This window comes from Typopeltis vanoorti, chromosome 13 (genome assembly GCF_054136105.1).
Source record: "Typopeltis vanoorti isolate ZY-2024b chromosome 13, IOZ_Tvanoo_1.0, whole genome shotgun sequence".
In the NCBI taxonomy this organism is placed as follows: Eukaryota; Metazoa; Arthropoda; class Arachnida; order Uropygi; family Thelyphonidae; genus Typopeltis; species Typopeltis vanoorti.
Window position 1 is genome coordinate 34611777 of NC_143561.1, and position 13091 is coordinate 34624867.

Genomic DNA, 13091 nt, shown 5'->3' on the forward strand with positions numbered 1-13091 from the left:
GCTCTCCTTAAAGCATACATTTCACATACGGTACACTGAATAAAATCCTATAAATTAATATTTTTAGACAAAGATGGCGACCTGGATGCCATTGTATTCTTCCTTATTGGCGCCATGTGCACAAATAATCATTCGTTCAATTACTAATTGAAATAATTCAGAAAACACACAAAAAATCACAAAGGCACACTAAGATACGAAAAGTAAATAATACTACGTAAGATTTGAGCAAATTTACCAATTATTACTTAAAATAACACTTATCTGTTCAGGAGCTCTCTACAAACACTACACACCATGTAGCCCTCTAGTGGCTAATATGAATGGAAGTAGAAGGATAAAGCATATTTCAGCAAGATAGGAAGGAAAAACTTTGTGGTGGAATGTTACTTATGATAAGTGATGAGTTATCTCACCTCTCAGAGAAGAGAATTTAGAAGGAAACAACACTAGTAGTTTTGAAAATGTATGGGGTGAAATGATGGTGGATGGAACAGGATATTTAGGAGGATGTTGCTATAGGCCAGGGAACAGAGAGGGTGATGAGTAGTAAATGTTCATGTAGGTAAGTTGTGAGATAAGTGTAATCGTGGGAGAATTTTACTAGGATTGTATAAATTCAGCAGAGGAAACAACATACACTAGTAAGGAAATGGAATTTCTGGACTGTTGAGGGACAAATGTCTCAGCCAACATTGTACAAGGAACATGCAGATCAGGAGTTTTGGACATGGTCAGAGGATCTGATTCTAACTGAGATGTCATCCTTGTCTCCATAAGATAGATGATGTAGTCTTGACTTGATGGCTGAACAGACATGCAGAAGTATCAAACAGAAAGGAATTTAAGGGGAATTATATGGCAAATGACAATAATAACTTTAGAAATCAGCTTGAGTTCCATGAATGAAAAGATTAAGAGAGAGAGAGAGAGAGAGAGATAATAAGTTTATAGAAAACCAGTGAAGAAATATTAATCAGTGGCAATAGGAAATGGCATTCCTCTACTGTAAAAGATAACATGGTTTGTTGTAAAGTGGATAAATAATGAAATCAAATAAGAACTGCAGATAAAAAAATTATTATTGAATAGAATGTTAGAGGGCTTGCCTGGAGAAACAATAGAGAGAATGAGTCTACAGCAATAAAGCGAAGTCAGAATGTGGATGAGATAAGTGATGGTTGGTAGAATAATCTGAGAGGTAATGTGAATGAACAGAGAGGCAGAGAGTGGTCATGACAAATAACACTCAAGGAAAGTAATTAGAAATTGAATATGAGAAAAAAAATGGCACCATAATTTAATAACAAAAGGAACTGCATCTCATAATGAAAGGAATTCTTTCATTATAAGGGCAACAGAAGAAGAATAAATAGTTATGTACAAAAGCTTTTGGGCAGAAATATAGATCAGTTTGTAACCATTCAATGCATTTTTTTTTAATGTTGAGCCCATACACAAGAAGTTAGTTGATCATCCTATGGTACATTAGTACCATATATGGGATAGTGTGTTAGGAAAGGAGAAACTTGTTTACATTTGATTTAAAAGTGCATATATTGTATTCCTTGGGAAATGCATCGGGGGGGGACTGTTCTGCAGTAGTAGCATAGCTACAGCTTTCGCCGCCCCTCTCAATGCACACCAAAAATACTACAAAAAGTCAAAACCACATATAGGGAAATAAATTAAAATGCTATGTTCATTTTTGAAATAAAATTTTAATTTCAATATTCTAAAATGTTATTTTTCTTGCTTTTCTGTTAGCAAAATCGTCGATGACATTGGCGAAGTCTATTTCATAGTAATATAGGTAATTCTTAATCAATTTTATTTAGAAAACCTCCTCTCACAACGAGCAACACGTACAGCAATTGTGAGGAAAATTTGCAGTGGAATTACAATATTTGGAACTGAGTCCTCAAGAATGTATTTTAGAATTAACTGCAAAAGTTCAAAAAGGTTCAAAGTGCTGCCCGGGGTGGACCCCCCCCCCCAGATATGCCACTGAGTAGCAGGGAAAAGAAACTTGTTCAGTGGGTTCAAGGTGTACTGTGAAAGAATGTTGGGTGGCAGCTGTACATGTTCCAATAGTTTAGTACTAAATGAGGGAATTATTGATGATATTTATGAACATTTGTGTTGAAATATTTATAGAATACAAAACTTGCAGAGACCAAATGTTTGTGTGAAAGTGGAGAAAGTGATCAAAGTCAGTTGGTAAGAGAGAGCTTTTATTAGTCCCCACTCCAAATCAAGTACAACCATTTGAGTTTCACCAAATTTCTCCAGAGATGATGGATGGATGGAAGGAATAATGGATAATGAACAAAACTGATAAATGAAAGGACTGTACATTGAAATAACATTACTAGCAACTGATGTTGTTTTACTTATTTTAGTATTTAATTATTACTTTTCTTATTTTTTTTTATTTTGTACCATTTAATTTTTCTCATTTTCTTTCCCTCACTAGTGGTCAGACTAAGGTTAAAAACTGACCAGAGCATTTATACTATAGCTTAGTAAAGTATATTGTGATTAGCCCTGGTGCATATGTATATGTATTCTTGATGATGTTGATATGGATATGAGGAGTAAGAAAACAAAAGAGTTGGTAGTGATAACAGGGAAAAATGACTTGACTGGGAACAAGGAAAATATAAGATTGGATATCAGGAGATTGTTGAGAAGGATAAAAGATAATAGTGCAATAGGAAAGATAGTCAGTGCGTTACACAAGTATGATAGGGATGAGATGAGACAGAGAGCAACAATTGTGAATGATATGTTAGTGGAAATGTGTGATGGAAAAGGAGTGCAGTTTGTTAATATGTGGGATGAGTTTGAAGGATAAATTGAACTGTATAGGTGATGGACTACATTTGAATTGTTTTGGTGTGAGTCATCCTGTTGGATGGAAGAGCTAGAGGAAGTAAGAAGCGATGTGAAAGAGAGAGAATAAGGAAGGAGAGATTGAAGTGGTGCTAATGAATGAAGAAGTGGGTAGCATGAATACAGAGAATGAGAAAACAAGTGTGCAAGACAAATAGTGAAATGGGGAAACTCGGGGTGAACAGGGGAACACAGTGTGAGAAAGGTTGATTCTCCAAGAGGATGTGAATGCATGTGTAGACAAAAAAATGAAGCGAATAACCTGAGATGTAGGGAACACAGATGGATTTACAGTTCTTCTGAAAAAATTATGTTGGAGGTTTAATGGATTTTTTACAACACTCAAAAAGAATTAAAATAGAATTTAATACTTCCTATATTTCATCCTAGTCACTAGGACATCTACGGGGATTACAAAGACAATTAATGTAACATGCACACAAAAACTTACAATACTAAGCCCAACCACGTGGGTGACAATAAAGTCCTATCTAGGTGGAGCGCCCTCTAAGAGCAGTAGTAGGTGGCCTGGAATGTAAGGTGGGACCTCTGGTGATGACTGTTTCCCAAATCTTCAGAAGCTTAATGCAACCGTATTTGTTAAGATTTGGTTGGTTTCTGAGAGCTGCTGCCGCTTCTAAGAAAAGTCTCGCTTTCTTGAATTTGCTGTGGTGGAGCATGGTGGTTTTCTTCCATGATACTCTGTGGGTGGTGTCCAAAACATGGTCAGCCAAAACCTGAATGGCCATAGTTGTGTTTAACGATATACGACTTGTGTTCCTCCAGGCGGATGGATGCTGATCTGCCTGTCTGTCCAAAGTACGCAAGCTTACAGGAACAGGGTACTTTGTAAACTCCAGGCAGAGAGAGAGGAGGGAGCTGATCTTTCGTAGAACGGATAAGGGTAGCCAGTTTGCAGTAGGGCTTATATGCTGTGTGTAGGTTATACTTTTTTAGTATCTTGGCTATTTTTTCCGAAGTGCCACGGATGTAGGGTATGGTGATGGCATTTTTAAATTCTTGTTGACGAGAGGGATGGGGAATGGGGAAGCAATTGATTTTTTTGATGCTGTGTTCGCTGTAGCCATTGGAGAGGAAAGTTCTGTGTATGTGGTTAAGCTCAGTAGTGAGGGCAGTTCCACTGGAACAAAGATTGTGGGCTCTCTTGGTAAGGGTTTTAATGATGCCATATTCTTGTGAGGGGTGGTGGTGGGAGAGTTTGTGAATGTATCTGCCTGTGTGTGTGGGTTTTCTGTATACAGTGAAGGCAAGTGTATCATTAGGCAGGCGCATGACTAAGGTGTCTAGGAAGGGTAAACAATTGTTCTTTTCCTTTTCCATAGTAAACTGGATTCTTGGATGTAGGCTATTGAGATGACCGAGGAAGGAGTCTAACGTGTCTGGGCCATGAGGCCAAATAGAGAACACATCATCTACATATCTTAGCCAGATAGAAGGTTTGAGTGGGGCTGAGTCTATGGCTCGTTTTTCGAAATCTTCCATATAGAAATTGGCAAGGGGGGTGAGAGGGGGGAGCCCATGGCGGTTCCCTCTATCTGCTTGTAGATTTTGTTATTCCAAGCGAAATACCCAGAGTTGATGGCGAAGGAAAAGAGATCTAAGATGTCAGAGGGAAAAACGTTTTCTAAGAGAGATAAAGTGTCAGTTAAGGGAATATTGGTAAACAAGGAGGAGATATCAAAGCTTACTAATATGTCTGTATTATTCAAGGTTAAATTTTCTAACATGATGGTGAAGATATTGAAAAATATGAAAAAGGAGAAACTAGTCTTATGATATCAAAATCAATACATTAGTTAAACTGAAGTAACAATGTATTATATGATACTTTGTTTTCTTCAAATCTCCAAAGTCACAGATTAGCATTTTATCTGAATCCACTGAGTGAAATAAACTTTATACATGTAGCAATAATGGAATTAATACCAGCAGCTCTATTTCCACTAAATTTAACCATTATTATATACAAAAAACACAACTGTCAGATGACTTTCTACCTGATTATGTAGCAAACTGTAGCCACATGACTCAGTGTCTTAAGGAATGGTCAATTTTCCTAAATGGGGAGGTGTTTCTAATAAAGTGGCCACTCAATATATTTGAATCAAAAACTTGAGTTAAACTTGTTATTTCAGATGAGAAATCATATGAGGCATATAAAATTAGATGTTTGGTGGATATGAAGAGGACTGCAAAAAAATAAAATGAAAGATAGTGGAATAAGAGAGGTGGCAAATGATTATCACAATGATGAGAAGGAACCATGAAATATAGAAGCAAAGAGGTTATGGATCTCTTGTATAAGGTCTCATTCAGATTGTATACATGGACTACTATGTGCACATCTGGTCACCAGGTTTTAAAGGGGGGAGAAGGATATCTTTTAGAGGGTCCACTGAAGATATATTAAGTCAGTATCAGGTCTCTGGAATGTGGAATATGAACACAGATTGAAGGAATACAATTTGTAGAGCCTTGTGAACAGAAGAAAGAGAGGAAATATGACTGAGACATATAAGTTGGTGAGGAAGTTATTATCAGATGAATGCAGAAGAGATTTTTCATACTGGAGAGGTCATTCCTGGAAGCTGTTTAAGGACAGCATGAGAAAAAAGAGTGAAGAGCAGGTTCTTTTCTTAGAGAGTGTGAGATGCACTGCTGACAGTCATGGAAGTGCAGAAAAACTGTGAATGGATTTAAGGAAATTTGATAATCTTTTTTGTGCATGTGTGGGCCTCCCACAATGAGTTGCATGATTTTACAGAGGTCAGATATTAATAACAACAATAATAACTTCACCATTTATTTAATAAGTCTTAACTCATTTCTTGCTCATATTAAGCGAATGCATTGCTGGAGTGTGTCATGAATATTAGGAGTACAAAGGAATTTAAAGTTCAATAGGATAGATAAATTGCTGGCTGATTACAACACAGGGAAGTGTCCATTGACACATCACAAATGTTTATTATTAAGCTAATAATCAAAACAAAGTAACATACTTACTCCTGATTGACTCTTATATCTACACTTTCATTAGGCCTATTCTTGTAAGATTTTAGAATTGCTCTATAAAAAAATAAAATAAATAAAATAAAAAAAACAGAATAAATTGCACCACAAAATTTATTTCCCTAACAAGATGATGTATACTAATTAGCATCATGTTGTTATTATACAGGTTATGAATCTACGAGGGTGGTCTGAAAAGTTCTCAGACTCGATCATAGATGGTGACACTATCGGAAAGATTTTTTTTTTCTAAATTGGTACATCTGTCATAAGCATCCATGTGAAATTGCAAGTCATTCTGTCATGTAGTTTGTTTTATACAGCTGTTTGAAGCAAAATTGTTGTCTATATCCCTTGAAATGGATAAAATTGAGTAACATGTGGTTATAAAATTCTTTGTAAAAGTAGGTTTAATGCCAAAAAAAATTCAATTGAAGTTCATAAAGTTTATGGGAATACTCTCCTTCGTTTCTGACAATTAAACAATGGGCTGCTGAGTTTAAATGTGGCCATACCAGCCTTGAAGATGATCCACATGAAGGACGTCCAAAAAGTGTAACAATACCAGAAATCATTAATCAAGAGCACGATATGGTATTGGATGACCAGCGAGTCAAAGTACATGAAATTGCTAAGACTATAGGCATTTCAAAAGAATATGTAGGATATATTTTGCATGAAGAATTGCAAATGAAAAAGCTTTGCGCAAGATAGGTGCCACACAGATCAAAAATGAACTCACATGAAAATCTCTGAACAGTGCTTAGAGCATTTTAAAAAGAATAAAACTGATTTTGTGTGTCGATTTATTACTATGAATGAGACTTGGATTCACCATTACACACCAGAATCCAAACAGCATTCAAAACAATGGACAGAAGCCAGTTGTTCAGAACAAAAGAAAACAAAGTTGGTTCCATCAGCAAGAAAACTCATGGCATTGGTGTTTTGGGATGCTAAAGGCATTTTGTTTATTAATTATCTTGAAAAAGGTAAAACAATAACCGGGGAATATTATTCTGATCTTTTAAGCAGACTAGATGAAAAACTTCATGAGAAAAGACCCAGTTTGCAGAAGAAAAAATCATCTTTTATCAGGACAATGCACCTGCCCACAAAAGTGTTTTGGCAATGGGAAAATTAAGGGATCTGCACTATGAATTGCTGGAACATCCCCTGATTTGGCTGGAGCATCATGATAATGGTGCTGGAGCATTGCTGGAATAAATGTATTAGTCTTATGTTGAAAACTAAAAATAATTTTGAAATTATAAATTCGTTTTTTTATTGTTAGGCAGAGAACTTTTCAGATCACCCTCTTATTATATGTGCATTAGCATGTTACCATAATCGTGCAAAAATAATATAAATACATAGTTGTTACGGTAGCATTAGAGATAGGTAAGCAGAAAAGGCACCTACAGCAATCAGATAATTGTTTATATGTGTTATCTATAGATGAGGAAGGACAGGGTATACAGTTGGATGATCATGACATGGTAGCTAAAATAATTAGTTCCACTTGTGATACAACCATGATACTGTCTACAAACAAGGACAAGGATTAGGTGTGCAGGGTTTGATCTTATCCCAAGAGCAATAATAATTAGTCTCACTTCAAAGTATTGTTATAGCAAATATATGATAATGATTATTATTATTTATCATCCTCAGACCTGAAAAGTAAGGGTGATGACTTGTGTCATCACTCTTGCAGAGAATGATGAATTTTGATTCAGACCACCATGCACAAGAACATGAAAAATCACTTTCCACATTTTTTGGCCAACATAACAGATCCATATTTTTTAAATAATCTGGCTAATCGAATGGATGGTGTCTCCATTCTCTAACCAACAGGCTGTGGCAAATATCTTTAGGTGTCTGTCACTGAGTTACAAAGTATATTATACTTGACAAGAAATTATATTCTTCTTCTTTAGCAACAACTATCCCAACAGAAACTGTCAGGTTAGGCAGATCAAATCCCTATTTCATCCTATCCTCACAAATTCTTCCTTCATGAGTACTGTACCAATTCAATTTTTCTTTTTCTAGATCTTCTCTTATCTGGATTCTCCATCTATTCCATGGTCTTCCCCACAAATTTCATTTTATACATTCTTCCTGGTATTCATTCGAAATTTCTTTAAAATAGATGTACAAACCACTTCAAGTGAGAGTTCATAAGCATTTCTTCAACACTTTTTATTCCTAAACCATTCCTGATGTCCACATTTCTTATTTTATCTTTCCTTGTTTTTGCCAGCATTGTTCTTAAAACTTTCATTTTCAGTGCTTGTATTTTATTTGTGTCTCTTTTAACAAGTCTCTATGTCTCTACTGCATAAGTTAAAATGGGCAAAATGCAACTTTCGTTAATTAAAAACTTACACTTCAGTGGGATCCCAAAGGTTCTGAGACCTATGAAACAATAATACTGTCTGGGGATAAGTGGTTAGAAGAAAGAAAGGAATTCAATGACAAGTTTCTTGAAGAGCTGAGAGTTGTAATCATTGAGGGAAAATAGTATTAGGGCTGTCCCAAAGAACATAAGTATATGGAATGGAGGAGGAAGATGACAAGTTTGTTCAATGAGTCTGGAGCTGAACTGTATATCAGTGTTCATCAGCAGTTGTTCACATTTGTACAAGATTGGAGGAAACTGGGGGAATGGTGGTGACCAGTTCAATGGAACAGCATCCATATAATTACTGATATCCCTTGCGGTTTTGTTTAATGCAGGATTTGATTAACGCAGCAAAATTAATTGCAACAGTCCCTTTATATGTGGAATGAGTTTTAATTAACATGCCTTTAAATTTACCACGCAAAAACATGCAAACCTAGAGGAGTGTTTCTTGGCCCGAGGGCTCTAAAAGAGTGTAACCAGAACTCTTTACCTGTAATTTGGTAGGCAAATCAGAAGGCCTTGGGTTACCCAAAGCCTATTTGAAGATTGGTTTAAGTCTTATTTTTGTCTGGCAGTTGAAGATTATTGCAAGAGAAATAACTTAGCGCTCAAAGCTCTTTTGCTTTTAGATAATGCACCTGGTCATCCAAATTCTCTTAATCATCTGTGTGAGAATGTGAAAGTTTTATTTTTTCCACCAAATACGACATCATTTCTACAACCCATGGAATGGGTGTCATTGCAACTTTCAAAGCTATTTTCTTAAAAAGACATTCTCAAAGCCAGTAAAAACAACAGTGGAAGAAAATGCAATTATGCTCCAAGAATTTTGGAAAAATTTTAACATTAAACACACAATTGAAAACATTCATGACTCATGGCAGTAAGTATCTTCTATTTGCATGAGCTGTTTGGAAATACCTTTTACCAGAATGCGTTAATGACTTAGGTGGTTTTCAAAATCTGTGAACAACGTGGTTGAAGAAATCGTTGTAATTGGTGAAGACCTTGGTTTTGATGGTGTTGATGCAGAAGATGTTAAAAAATTATTGAATTCAAATTCAAAAAGATTTCAGTGAGAACGATATTCTTGAAATTGAACAACAACATGTATATGAAGACAACGAACAAATGGAATGTGAAGATGAGGTTCCAAAGGGAGAGAGAGCAATCAAAGAACTGGATGGAATATTTTGCATTTTGGAATCGCTTAAGCAGCAAGTAATGGATATGGATCCATCCAAATTCTCTTAATCATCTGTGTGAGAATATGAAAGCTGAAGTTGTTAATTGAAGAATGCTTCTTTACTGAGGTCTAGAGTCATTTTGCGTGTTATCGTAGAATTTATGCTGAAAAGAAAAAAACTAAAACTGTACAAATGACTCTTGATAAATTTTTTTTGATAAAAAATTGCAGTAACTAATGTAGGTATAAGCATTTATTGAACATTTACTTTGCATTAATTTTTTATCTTTCCTAAAAGAGTACCATATAAAATGAATTATTAATACAGTAACTGATCATGGACGAATTGTAATTTTTACCATTAATTATTATATTTGATTAATGCGATTTAGATATACACAGTAACATCAAGGGATACCTGTACTCACAGAAAAGATAAATTGCAGCAACAAACCTTCTATGGGAAAACAATAGAACATCTGTGTTAGAGGGGGGGGGACATCATTTAAACAAATGATCCCCTAAAGGAGGCCTAAGGTGCATTACCTCCAATGTGAGAAAAATATTTTACGAGCAAATTTTAGATTTATAAAATATCAGGAGTTGAGCAGATGGGAAGTACTGATGTATAGGAGGAAGAGCACAGGCAAAAGCACTGAGCCATGCAGTACTACAACATTGACTGAAAAAACTGATGAGAGGAAATCATCCACCATTACCTGCAGTGAATGACTGGAGAGGAAGCTGGTGATCCAGTCACATGGAGCATAAGGAAGCCCATAAAATGGTAACTCAGTAAGATCACAATGCCAAATATTAAGAGTAACCACTTGACTTAATCGAGTTTTCCATGGCTATAGAGCAAGAATAGCAGAATCCATACTGAAAGTCATTAAGTAACTGGGAAGTCTCCAAGTAGTGAAGCAGTTACTGTTGATGACATTTTCGATTGTTTTCAAGAGTACTGAAGCGAGAGAAATAGACCAATAGTTTGATGTCTGACTTTTATCTCCCTTTTTTAGGGGGGGGGGGGGGGAAGAGACTGGAGAAAAGCTTGCTTCCAAGCTGTTGACAGTGCATGCGGCAATGACACAAGATAAATGTTAATTTGAGGACACAGGTGTTTAGTACAGCTTTAGGAATATCATCAGAGTCAGAAAACATTAGCATAAGGATACTGAGGGTTTTTCATTTTTGTTTCATTCTGACAAATGATCAGAGGAGGCATACTGTGGACAGTTTGTGGAGTAGTGGGAAGAAACAAGAGTTGAAAAAAAAGATTGATACCAAGAGGGCAGCCTTATCTTTAGAATATGCTGCCATTGTACCATCACAATGTGAGAGAGATGGAAACATGGAAGGGTAGACGTTGATAGAGGTTGCATCATATAGCAGTGAAGGGCTTGACTGCCATGTGAGCAAGAGGCAAGCATAGTGCATTAGGCCCTTACAAAGACTGCTTTGGATTTGCTGATGAATTTTTTGTATAAGCTAGGTGAGAGGCTGGGGTTTTAGACTTGAGTCATTGGACTTCCAAGCCACTGGAGCCTAGCAGTCCCAGCCAATGCTTTTCCTTAAATGCTTTGCAGCATTTGTTGGAGAATAAAGTCTTGGATAAGGGTCAAGTGTTTTAAGTGAAGAGAGGAATAAAGACACTCATCCCAAACAAGAATAATTTCAGTTATCAAGTAAGTGCGAACAAGTCTAGGATTGAGAGCAGAAGCAATAATCAGACCATGGAAATTAGGCATAGAAATTCCAAGGACATGCCAATTAACATCATTGTATTGTTACAGGATACAAGGCTGAGATTGACTGGGAGAATGACAATATGTAGAAAAGGAAACATGGACAAGGTTATGGTCAGTCTCGCCAAGAGAGGAGCTAATATAAGTTATGTATATGGAGGAAGAGCTGGTTAAGAAAATGTCCAGGGTGCTGGGAAAATGAGGAGGATTATCTGGAATTCTGATGGTTTCGTGAAACAGTATTAATGAGAAAAAGTGGTAAGAGCTCATATACAGAATTAGAAAGATGAGGGTAATATGGCCAGCCTGGTTGGCCAAGTGGTTAACATATCCGCTCTCCAGCCAAGAGGCTGCAGGTTCAAATCCCACCATGGGGATGGATGTTTGTGATTGTCTTACTTACACAGTGTGAAAAGGGCATCTGCAACCTTACCACTTCTTCTAGCAAAAGACATCACTCCCAAAACCTGGTGAGATATGGGAGTGACCATACGAAGTCTATGGACGTTAAATGTGAAAGTTTTATTATTATTAAGATAATACAGAAAAACCCCGTTTTTACGTTCCCATAATTTACGTTTTCCTGCCATTTATGTCATTTTTCGTTGGTCCCGTCTTAAGGCCTATTCTTACGATATATTGTTTTCCTGCCATTAACAACCTGATGTGAACATTATATTCCCAGGTAGCAATACTGATTTTCAAATCGATTTCTGCGGAAATCTGCGCATTTCTGTTCCCAGATGGTGTTTCTTTCGGCTGTAGTTTCGTTTCCGCCATCATGGTGACTTGCATACTTGCAGCAGTAATGTAGTGATGAGTGATACCGTGATTTTTCAATCACAGTGCGAATTGATATTGCAGAATTTCTGTTACATAATTCAGTGTGTGAAAGTTGCTTTCTTTCAAGTTGCGTTGGTGGATTATCCATGTTAGTAACATGGAGAAAAAAGACAGAAAATGTATTTTGGTAGAAGAAAAGATAGCAATTCTGCGACGTGTAGATTGGCATGCCGGAACACGCGTGCATTTAGTAAAAGATCTTGGACTCTCTGTGTCCACTTTGAACACAATAGTAAAAAAACAGGTCAAGCATTGAACTCAATGCAAAGCAATCTGCCGCTATGTCAAAAAAAAAAAAAAAAAAAAATCAGATAACGCCTTTTTATTCCCGTATACGGGGAGTAGGTGAGGCCATTTAGCCCTATCTAACTTTTTGGAGACTGAGTGGGCAGTTCAATCTCCACTGGTACCCAATCAGGGATATATGGCCCAAGGCTATCACTAATTAAGAGGTACATAGTGAAGAGAGATGGCTCAAATGTGCTGCCATCTCGTGGTCCCTAACCCTAACACAATATATTTAATGTCTGAAATAATGTGGGTTCTAGAGTCGATTTTCTTGAGTTTACGGGATGAAAAACCCGCTTGCCTGTGCCAGAGATCGACTAACTCAGGAACTGGTCGAAAAAAGGCTTAGAAAAATTTTCTCTAGTCGCCGACTAGACTCGAAACCAAGTTTTCCTTCTTGCGGCCAAGCGCCGTGGTATGCAAACGCCACATCCACTGAGCTACACAGGCTCCAGAGATAAATAGTAGTAATTGTAAATTCATTTATTTTCAGTTATTAAATTTTGTAATGTAGTATGTAGACTCACATACTAACAGTAAGTATTCTTTTAGCCTTTTTTTAAAATTTTTTTTTACATTTCCTGCTATTTACACTTTTTTCCATCAGTCCCCTGAAAAGTGTAAAATAGGGGTTTTATTGTATGTCCAATTCTGTATGTGAGCTGACAGATGAGGGTAATATTAT